This window comes from Malus sylvestris, chromosome 9 (genome assembly GCF_916048215.2).
Source record: "Malus sylvestris chromosome 9, drMalSylv7.2, whole genome shotgun sequence".
NCBI lineage: Eukaryota > Viridiplantae > Streptophyta > Magnoliopsida > Rosales > Rosaceae > Malus > Malus sylvestris.
Window position 1 is genome coordinate 10,326,307 of NC_062268.1, and position 9,632 is coordinate 10,335,938.

Here is a 9,632-nt window from a genome sequence, read left to right on the forward strand (position 1 = left end):
TAATAAATAGTTTTATATCACAGTCTTCTAAAATATTACGACCCCGTCTATTAGGCCTCGTTTATTGTAATGCAAAAATTTTGTTTCGAAGCTGTATCTCTATATAAAGTGAGCACCCTAAAATAATGAAACATTCAAAATACCATAAATTGTCCCTTAAGAATTTCATAAATTACAATTGAACCAAAAGAAGCTAAATTATTTAACCATATTTTTATTTTGAATGAATTTAACAATTAAAATTATAGAAAAAAAATAAAAAAAAAAACAAAACAAAACCTCCCACGTTAGTGGGTGGTTTCGTGTCTTTAATTCATTTTTTTTAAAATATATATTTTTTAAATATGTAAATTAATTATTTAAATAAAAATATATATAAAAATGTCAATTACCACATGCGTATGCGTGTGACAACATGCTAATAATTAATAAATAGCCCGTATAAAACATTTTGTGGCCTTGTCTATAATTTTTTTTTCTTTTTGTTGTTTTTTTCTGCTATATTGCTAAAATGTTTTTTTAGCATCTGAGTTTTCTCTGCAAATGATTGTAATTAAGCATTCAATTCTAATTTTAATTTTATTATTTGAGATAATGGTCCTTTATATTTGCACTTCATCCTTCTAGTTCTGAAGACCAACAACAACAAAACAATAACAAAAAAAGGTCGTACCCAGTGCACAAGGCTCCCGCTTTACGCAGGGTCTGGGAGAGGTGAATGTCGGCTAGCCTTACCCCCATTTATGGAGAGGCTGCTCCCAAGTCTCGAAACCGAGACCTACCGCTCATGGGCGAAGGCACTTGCCATCGCACCAAGTGCGACCTCTAACAAAACAATAACAAAAAACAAAAACAAAAAAATTATTAACAATAAATTTCGTACGGATGTGTGGCATCTAACTTTATCGTAGTAACACTTGATTCACTAAATTGTCTAAGTTTTTTGATGAAGATCCATGTGGACTGGTAGCTTCTTCTGCAAGTTCTTTCCACTCCACCACTCTTTTTTTCATCTTCTTACCCTTCTCCCCATCCATTAATTCTCTAACAAGCTTCTCTACTTCATCCATCTTCACATCATTACTAATTTCCATGCCAATGCCCCATTCGTTGCAACTATAGCGGCAGTCCATCTGCTGGTCGAAGAAGAATGGCCAACAAAGCATAGGCACTCCTGCAGTCAGGCTCTCAATAGTTGAATTCCAACCACTGTGTGTCAAAAAACCTCCCACTGATGGGTGGTTGAGGACTTGCTCCTGTGGGCACCAACTTGCTATTAGACTTCTTTCCTTTGTTTCAGCCACAAACTCGGGTGGCAAAATCGCGGATTCACCATTAACAAGATCAGGCCTAATTACCCAGAAGAAGGGCAACTTGCTGTTTGCAAGTCCCCAACAAAACTCCACAAGTTGTTCAGACGTCATGACTATTACGCTGCCGAAATTCACATACACAACTGAATTTGGCTCCCTAGTGTTTAGCCATTGGAGGCACTCAGTTTCTTCTTTCCATAGACTGTATCCAATATTCAAGGGGTGTTCTGGTATCTTATTAAGGTGTAATTGAAGAGGGCCAACGGGATACAAAAGTGGAAGCATAGATGAGAGAGCATCCAAAACATCTCGCTCCAAGGCATCAAAAGTATGAAGAACCACTGCTGAAGCTTCACGGACTCTATCGGTTGATTCCATCATGAAGTTAAACATTATGTCATCGGGATTTGTTGTTCGAATGAAGGTCGGGAGATCCTTTAGACGAATATCTTTCATTCCTGGAATCCAATCTATGACTTTGTCCAAATAGCCATTTGTCAAATAGCTCTCCTCTATAAAAAACAAAACAAAAAAAAAAAAAAAAAAAAAAAAACAAAGAATTTTCATTTGCATGTCTAGAAACAAGGAATTGAGAGCGAACCATAAATTAATTAAAACTTCGGTAGTTGTGCATATAATATATTTCACCTTTGAGTGGTGCCAGGCCTTTTTCGATCAAAGCACGAAATTGTATAAGTCCCATGAAGCTGCTGCAGCAATAGTGTAGAACAGTATTATAGGGACTCCAATTTCTTCAGCAGCTGTGATCGTGGATGTGGACATGAAACCATCCGAAACTATGCAAGTCACTGGAGGATTGTTGGATGTTGTTATGGCATCATTGTTGAGCGCATTGAGGAGGTCATGAAACGGAGCCAAGAAATTTTGTTTTCTTATCGCATCAACAAGCAAAGTGGGATCTTGGGTGGTATCTCCATCAGAATCTGGAAGGCCATCTGGGATGGCTGCAAACCGAAAATCAGGTAAGCCATCAAGGGAGTGGGAGCCTAAAGATTTTAGAAAGCGCCTTTGGTTGTACTTGGAGTTGACAAAGGTAATATGAAAACCTCTATGGTGGAGGAGCTTTGCAAATTTAAGCATTGCCTTGATATGGCTTTGAGCCGGGAGTGGAATGCAAACAGCATGAGGCTTAGTAGCTACTGCTGTGGGATCCATTTTAGGTTTTGCGTTTGCATTGCAGCGGTTGCAGTAATGTAGACCATTTATAGTGCTACTGGTCTACTTTTCTACGTCTTCTTAATTTGTCTCTCTTTGTTTCTTCCACAAGTCTAGGAGGTCAAATTATCTTAGTTTGAAGGCTTTTGGGTTGAGAGAGAGAGAGAGAGAGAGTACGGTCAAGAAAAAGAAGCGTGACTATTAGGCACATTGAACCTAGGAGATGAAGAGGCAAACTTGAAACTGGAATCTTCTCATGGCCTCTGCTGTCTTTTTGTATATCTACTTTGGTAATTTGTATTTTGATCTAAACACTAATCTGCTGCCACATGTATGACATAGATGAATTGTAATGTTGCTGCTCCATAGCCTTAGCAGCTGTCCTATGTACTGGGAATCACAAACTTTCTCGGAAAAATTAATGAAAATAACTTAAAAATTTTAAGTTTTAACGATAAAGATAAAATAAAGGGTAAAATGAATAGTACCAAGATTGACTTTTTAATGTAAAAATGTGATTTTTCGTTAAAATAAACAGTACCAAGAGCTTCTTGTTAAAGTTCTCAACTTTCTCTTCGTGCAAAAGCTTGTTCTCTATTTCTTTTGTTCTGCCGCTGCCGCCTTTAAATCAGATCACCATCTTTTTCTCGTCTTTTCATTCTAATTTTGATTTGGATGAAGATGGTCTGAATGCCTAGACCCTTTCCTCCCTGTATGGTTTTTTTCCCTGTCAAATTGTATCTGATTGATCATTACAAATTAGTATAAAGGAAAGCTTTGTTTTGTTTACTAGTTCGTTTTCGTGGTCGTTTTCATAGACAGTACAAAATAATTACAATTATTGTACCCTCGCAGCTAATTAATTAGATATAGGTAAAATGGCATTCGTCAATCATGCAGCCATCACAGAAATGATATATATGGGGGTACACATAATTAGATAATATAACTTATGCCGTGATGCACAACCGCACTACCAACATGTTGCCAATCAGTTGATGGTCGATCAATCCTTAATTCGAACAGTCCAGCCTCGTCTGATAGAGAGGTTTTTGTTTTTTTTTTTTTATCCTGTCAATAGTTAGTGGTTCTGAGGGGAGGAGGAAAAGAGGGTGGGGAGAGGTGAACTTTGGTGGGGAAGGCTGAAGGGTGCTTGGTTTTCATTATGGAAAGAGATCCTTTTCGGATCTCTTCCTCCAAAGCCCAGGATCAAGTGATATGGGTCCTTGAAATTTGATTAAACGGTAAAAAATTATTATAATTTTTAAAATTTTTTACTAACTTCTCTATTTTTAGTCGTTGGATCAAATTTCAAGAGTCCAGATCATTTGATTCCTAAGATTTAGAGGAAGAGATCCGGAGATGATCTCTTTCCTTTCATTATAGCACAAACCCTCCTCATTTGATTGATAGGATTGACTGGGACTATTTACTATATTAAAGATATTTTGAAGGAAGGAATAAATAACAAGCTTTTTATTTTGTCCAAATTGAAGTTTACTCATAAAGAATAGTTGTTCCTTTTAATCCTACCATTTTTGTGATATTTAGTAGGAATATCTATTCTTCATGAGAGCCTTCAACTTCAATAAAATAAGAAATTTGTCATCCATTTCTTCGTTTAAAGTGTCTTCAATATAATGAATAATTGAGACAATGTCCTCTATAATTTCTCTTTCCTTTTTGTTTTATTTTTTTTTCAGTCTGCCTGTATAACTCACATATAAGCATAAAATTGACTGGATTGATTAAATTTTGCACCTTCAAGGTAACATGTAATAATTTGATTCCCCCTCTTGAACTATCAAAATGCATATGGTACTGTACCAATAAAATAGGTTTGTTATTTGATAAAATAAGGTCATAAACAATACTTACCTTTTTATGTCAAAAGATGATACATTGTGTTAAGTTCGAGTCATGTTAGGCGGGCTTGTAGTTCATACAAATGTAGATTAAGCTAATTATCATGACAGTTTCATACTCTCACTTACACTCGGATTGATACCATAACACCCATATATTGAGGTTTTTGTAATTTAATAAAAAAATCCTTGAGATTTTCAAAATTACAATAGCACTTCTTGAGTATAAAATTGATTTCACAAAATTCCATTTACTAAAATTTCATCCGAAAACTTGTCATATTATAAAAAAAAAGTTATGAGATTACATGGACACCCTTTGGAGGTAATTACACGGACACCCCTTGAAATAATCCTATCAAATTTATTACTTTTTCACATAACTGCCCTGAGGTTTTAACCGTTACAATATATAAATACATTATGACCTTACAAAATTGAACGAGCCAAACCTCTGAGTTGCCATATCACTATTTTCACCAAGAGTGAGAAAAAAAAAAACGAATCAAGAAATAGGAGGTGTAAAAGAGTAATAGGTCTCTCGAGTATGTCAAGTTGCTCTATCCATTGAGAGCATATTTTGGATGTTCCATTGTTACACACTTTTGAGTATTATTTCTATCTCTTGTTATTTCTATTGTTAAATATGTCATGGGCTCATCAAAATTCCAACACATCCAATATCGCATGTATCAGATGAAAAGTAAAGGGATTAAAAATAGACTTGTCCACGTTAAATAGCCAGGTCGTCCACTTAATTTTCCCATTACACATGTCAAAGGGTGCAGTTTTAATCTCTCCAAATAACACGTTTCTTTGGATCCAGCCATCCAGGGTGCTTGCTGATCGCGGTGAAGACGCTTAATTAGCAGAGCTGCAGATAAGCATCGAGGGCAGCCAAAATAGGAGATTAAAGAAATTTCAAGGAAAGAAGATTACACCATCTTTAAAGGAAATGTCAAATTATTATAGTCAAATTACAATGGATGACTGATATGGCAATTTAAAGTTTTATGTCAAATTTTATATTTCTCCAACTGAATTGTCAAATATTATTTTATTATTTAAATAGAATTTAAATACTTGTAATTATTAAAAAGTTTCAAAATTTTTATTGGTTCAAATGTTAGTGGAATAAGGGATCCACAATTAAAATGAATTAACAATAAATTTCACATTAATGTCAAATTTAATTTCAAATCACAAAACCTTCAATTCTAGTCAGCAAATAACATTTTGGTTAAAGAGACTTTTGATGTCAAATATGCATAGTGACATTCCATCTAAGATTTTAACATCTCCATTGGAAATGCTCTTCTTAGCATTCAACAAATTGAGGGAAGGGAGATGAGGAATCAAAATAGGATTTGATTTCCTCTAAGAGGAATGCTGGCTACATTCTCCACTTGCCTTCCTCTATTTGTCTTTTCCCACTGTCACAACCCGTCCCGAATTATTGTTAACGATGGTGTGAAATGTCTAAATTTCCCTTGGACATTGAATATGATATGTGGTTTTGTGGCTTAAGTTTGGGTTTTAAACTAAATTGGTTAGTTCCTAAGTTTTTGGAACTTAGAGTTAGTAATTTTGGTTGTGATTAGTGACCCAAAACTGGACCACACACTCACACTCACACACACACACCTCTCGTTGACCTTTCTCTCTCCTCCCTCTCTCGGATCTTCTTCCATTTCCGTACAACATGTATGGACAACCCTCAAACCCTTTCAATCTCCACAGATCGAGATTGTGATTGCTGTTTTTAAATTCCTTGCAAGCTCAGGAGTTGTTCTATACCTGTGGTTGGCCGAGAAATCTTTGAAAACCTGAGGAACCATAACCTCCGATTCGAGGTATTGTTCATGCACACATAAATGTGGAGTTTTTGGAAGATTCTAAGGTTATAGGAAGCTTTAGATCGTCCCCAAGAAACTTGGAGAAGAAAAATGAAGTGATTTGGACGTCGGGAAGTTGAGTTTCGACGAGATGCAGGTTTAGCAAGATTATCGAGGGATTTTCCGACGAGTTCCGTCGGTTTTAGGGCTTTTGAAAGGTATGGTTGTGTTCTATTCATCCTAAGCTTCAATTTGGTTTAAGTTTTATGAAATTTTGTGGAAAATTGAGTGAGAAATGAAGGTTTTATTATTTTCCAGAAACCATCAACGCAGAGCTCACCGGTGCCAGACTCCGGCAAGCTGAGGAAGATGAAGGAGCATATTCCGTCATATCTGACGGAATATTCTAACGGCAAAGGTAACGCCGTTAACGTCTGTTAAGGTTTTAACGGAATATTCCTAACGGCAGTTAGGGATTCCGTTAGGATTCCCTGTGTATGGCCGCGCGTGTTGCCGTGCACTTACCAGCGCGTGGGTGGTCGGAAAATTTTTCTAAAAATATGGGGATGTTGATGAGGTTATGTAGATCACGTTGGTATATTCAAACATCTCATTTGAGCAATGTATGAGAATTTATTAACTAGTTTTGTCTATGCGCTTTAAATAACGTTTATTCAGTTATTTCGCATATAGGTGAGACATATCCCGAGGACGAGCGTAGTCAAGGGCGGCTTGGGAGCTACGACCCTTTGACATACTAGTGAGTGGGCTTTTGGTTTTCAGTATATAATTATATACTTGAAATTTTCCCAGAAAATGTGTTTAAATGATAATATGCTTTGAAATGCCATGCATATAAATTTATATTCAGCATATGAATTAGTATATGATGCATAATATGAATTGGTGTTGTGGATGCTCAGGTAAGTACCTGGTGAGTTATGTTTTGTTATATGAGATATTGATAATGTGAGACGTGATTGAGAACTTATAAACCTGCACCCAGGGTGATTGTGATTTAGCCAGAGATAATGTCACCTCCCGCACCATATGCTCACATTGGATTCTATTTAGATGCACAATCTTGTCGTACAAACCATTATAGGTGGTTCCGACTCGTAGGTGACTCGCAATTTATCACACAGCTATAATGAGAACGTAGTAATGAGCATAACTATATTACACCCAGTCTTGTCATACAGACCTTTATCGTGGTTTCGACTCGTGTGCAGTGTAGTGCCGTATAGGTCACTTGTAGTGACTCCGACTAGATTGACTAATGAGCTATGAATTCAGCCGTACAGACTTCTACAGGGGTTCCGGCTAATATGTTATTTTTCCATGAATTTATTTTCACCTTAGTTACTTATTCTGTTTTATATTTTGGCATGGTATACTTATGAGTATGGATATGTGAAGCATGATTTGAATATATATATATATATATATATATATATATATATATATATATATATGTATATATATATATATATATATATGTATGTATGTATATATGTTTATATTCCATTTCTGGGAAAGTTATACATGTTTTACGGTGAGGGGTTAGAGCATTTAATAAATGAAATTGTTTGAAAAGCTTTATTTTTGCCCACTCACACTTTCTGTTTTGCGCCCCTCCTGGTTTTAGATAAGCTTGTTCGTTGGTGGCTCAAGAAGATTAGTGGAGGTTCTGACAGACTATCACAAATGTAGGACATCTTTGGATGTCGTTTAATTAGTACTGGTTTTCTGGACTGAACTTAGGCTACTTACGCTCTAATTGTGTTTTCACACATGTACCAACATTTATCTTAACTAGTACTCTTATGAGTTGGTTTTCATCTATTCATATTTCTCTGCTATCATTATTGCTTCTGCACTATGCACATGGTTACGTCACCCTTACGTGATGGCCAGCATGCCTCGATCTCAGTCGGGGTGTGTCCCACTCAATAGATGCCACGTGAATTTATCTTACACTCAAATCTATGTATTAAATGTGTTTAAAATTTCTTTCTTTTCTTTTCAATAGTGCCCTAATTAAATCTCATATGTCAACTAAATCATTAAATTATCTACTAAATTTGACAAATTTGCTTTAATCCTGTTTGTGTTTTTCTTCTTTTCGATGTTATGCATTTAAATACTAATGAATACTTATGGCTTCTTATGTCATGTTGCTACTTTCATGAAAAGGGTTTGGACTAAGTTTATTTTAATAAAAAATAATGCTATAACTTTATTTAATTAAAAAGACTTAAATTTTAATGAAAACCCCTTAAATTTTAATAAATAGGACAAAAGAACTTAAATTTTAATGAAAAAGACATTTTTAATAAAAAGGACAAAAAAATCTAACGCGCAGACTTACGGTACACTGTTTATGAAACTTACTACACTGTTTATAAAAACTTACAACACTGTTTATGAAACTTACAACACTGTTTATGAAACTTATGACACTATTTATAAAACTTACGACACTGTTTATGAAAACTTACTAAAATGAAACTCTAAGGGTCCTATCTTTTTGCACATAAATCCTTCTCCCCCACATTCTTCTCCCTTTTTGAACCAGACTACTCAACACCGACTTTGCCTGTCAAACTGGTAGCTCCACCATTGGCATTACGTCCCACAACTAACTGTCTCCCTTCACCATTGCATGTTTGCAGAGACCCATCAACTCCTGAGTTTAGCGAATTCGCATTACCATCTACACTACCATCTTTTTGGTTAATTGAATTACCAAAAACTTCAAAATGTTCATTACTTCCATCTAATCCAACCTTTGCCCATCTACCCATCTCCTCCACACTATGACTAGCTTCTTCACTCCTGCCCTGTCTCCATATCATCAAAATTCACATCCACTCCACTACTTCCCACAAACCTAAAGCTCTCACTCTCATCCACAGGATCAAAGTAATCCCAGGAAGAATCTTCATCCGACAGAGGAGGAGGCGGAGGCGGCAGTGGAATATCCTCATCCATGTAACTACAGCTAACCAGATTGAACCTTAGAGTCACAGAAGCGGCACCTCCTTACCTCATATAACTCAACCTTGCTACAGGAGGCGAAGCGGGCCTCTCGTTGCATAGAGATGAGTCCGAAGCGTCGGTCAAAGGCGACGGCGACGGCGAGGGGTAGAAAAAAAAATCTATTAAACAAAAAGATGGGAGGAAAAAAATGGAGTGTTTGAAGTTTTTTTTTGGAGGGGGGGGGACAAGTTGGATGTGTTAGGTTTTTATTTATTTTTATTAGCCTTTTATCCTTATTATTAAATAAAGTTAGTGGGTGGTTTTTAATTAAAATGTAAAGATTTGAAGTCATTTTCATTAGTTTTTTTTATTTTTTTATTTCGAGTTGATACATAATATAATACATGTTTAATGCCTAACAATGAGTGTATAATTTAATAACTGATGAGAGGCAAGAAGAA

At 35.8% G+C, this 9,632-nt stretch overlaps 1 pseudogene; it reads right to left on the reverse strand.

Annotated features, from left to right (window-relative positions):
* Positions 1-553: 553 nt before the first annotated feature.
* LOC126582433 ((R)-mandelonitrile beta-glucosyltransferase-like) lies at positions 554-2,565 on the reverse strand (annotated as a pseudogene).
* Positions 2,566-9,632: the final 7,067 nt, after the last annotated feature.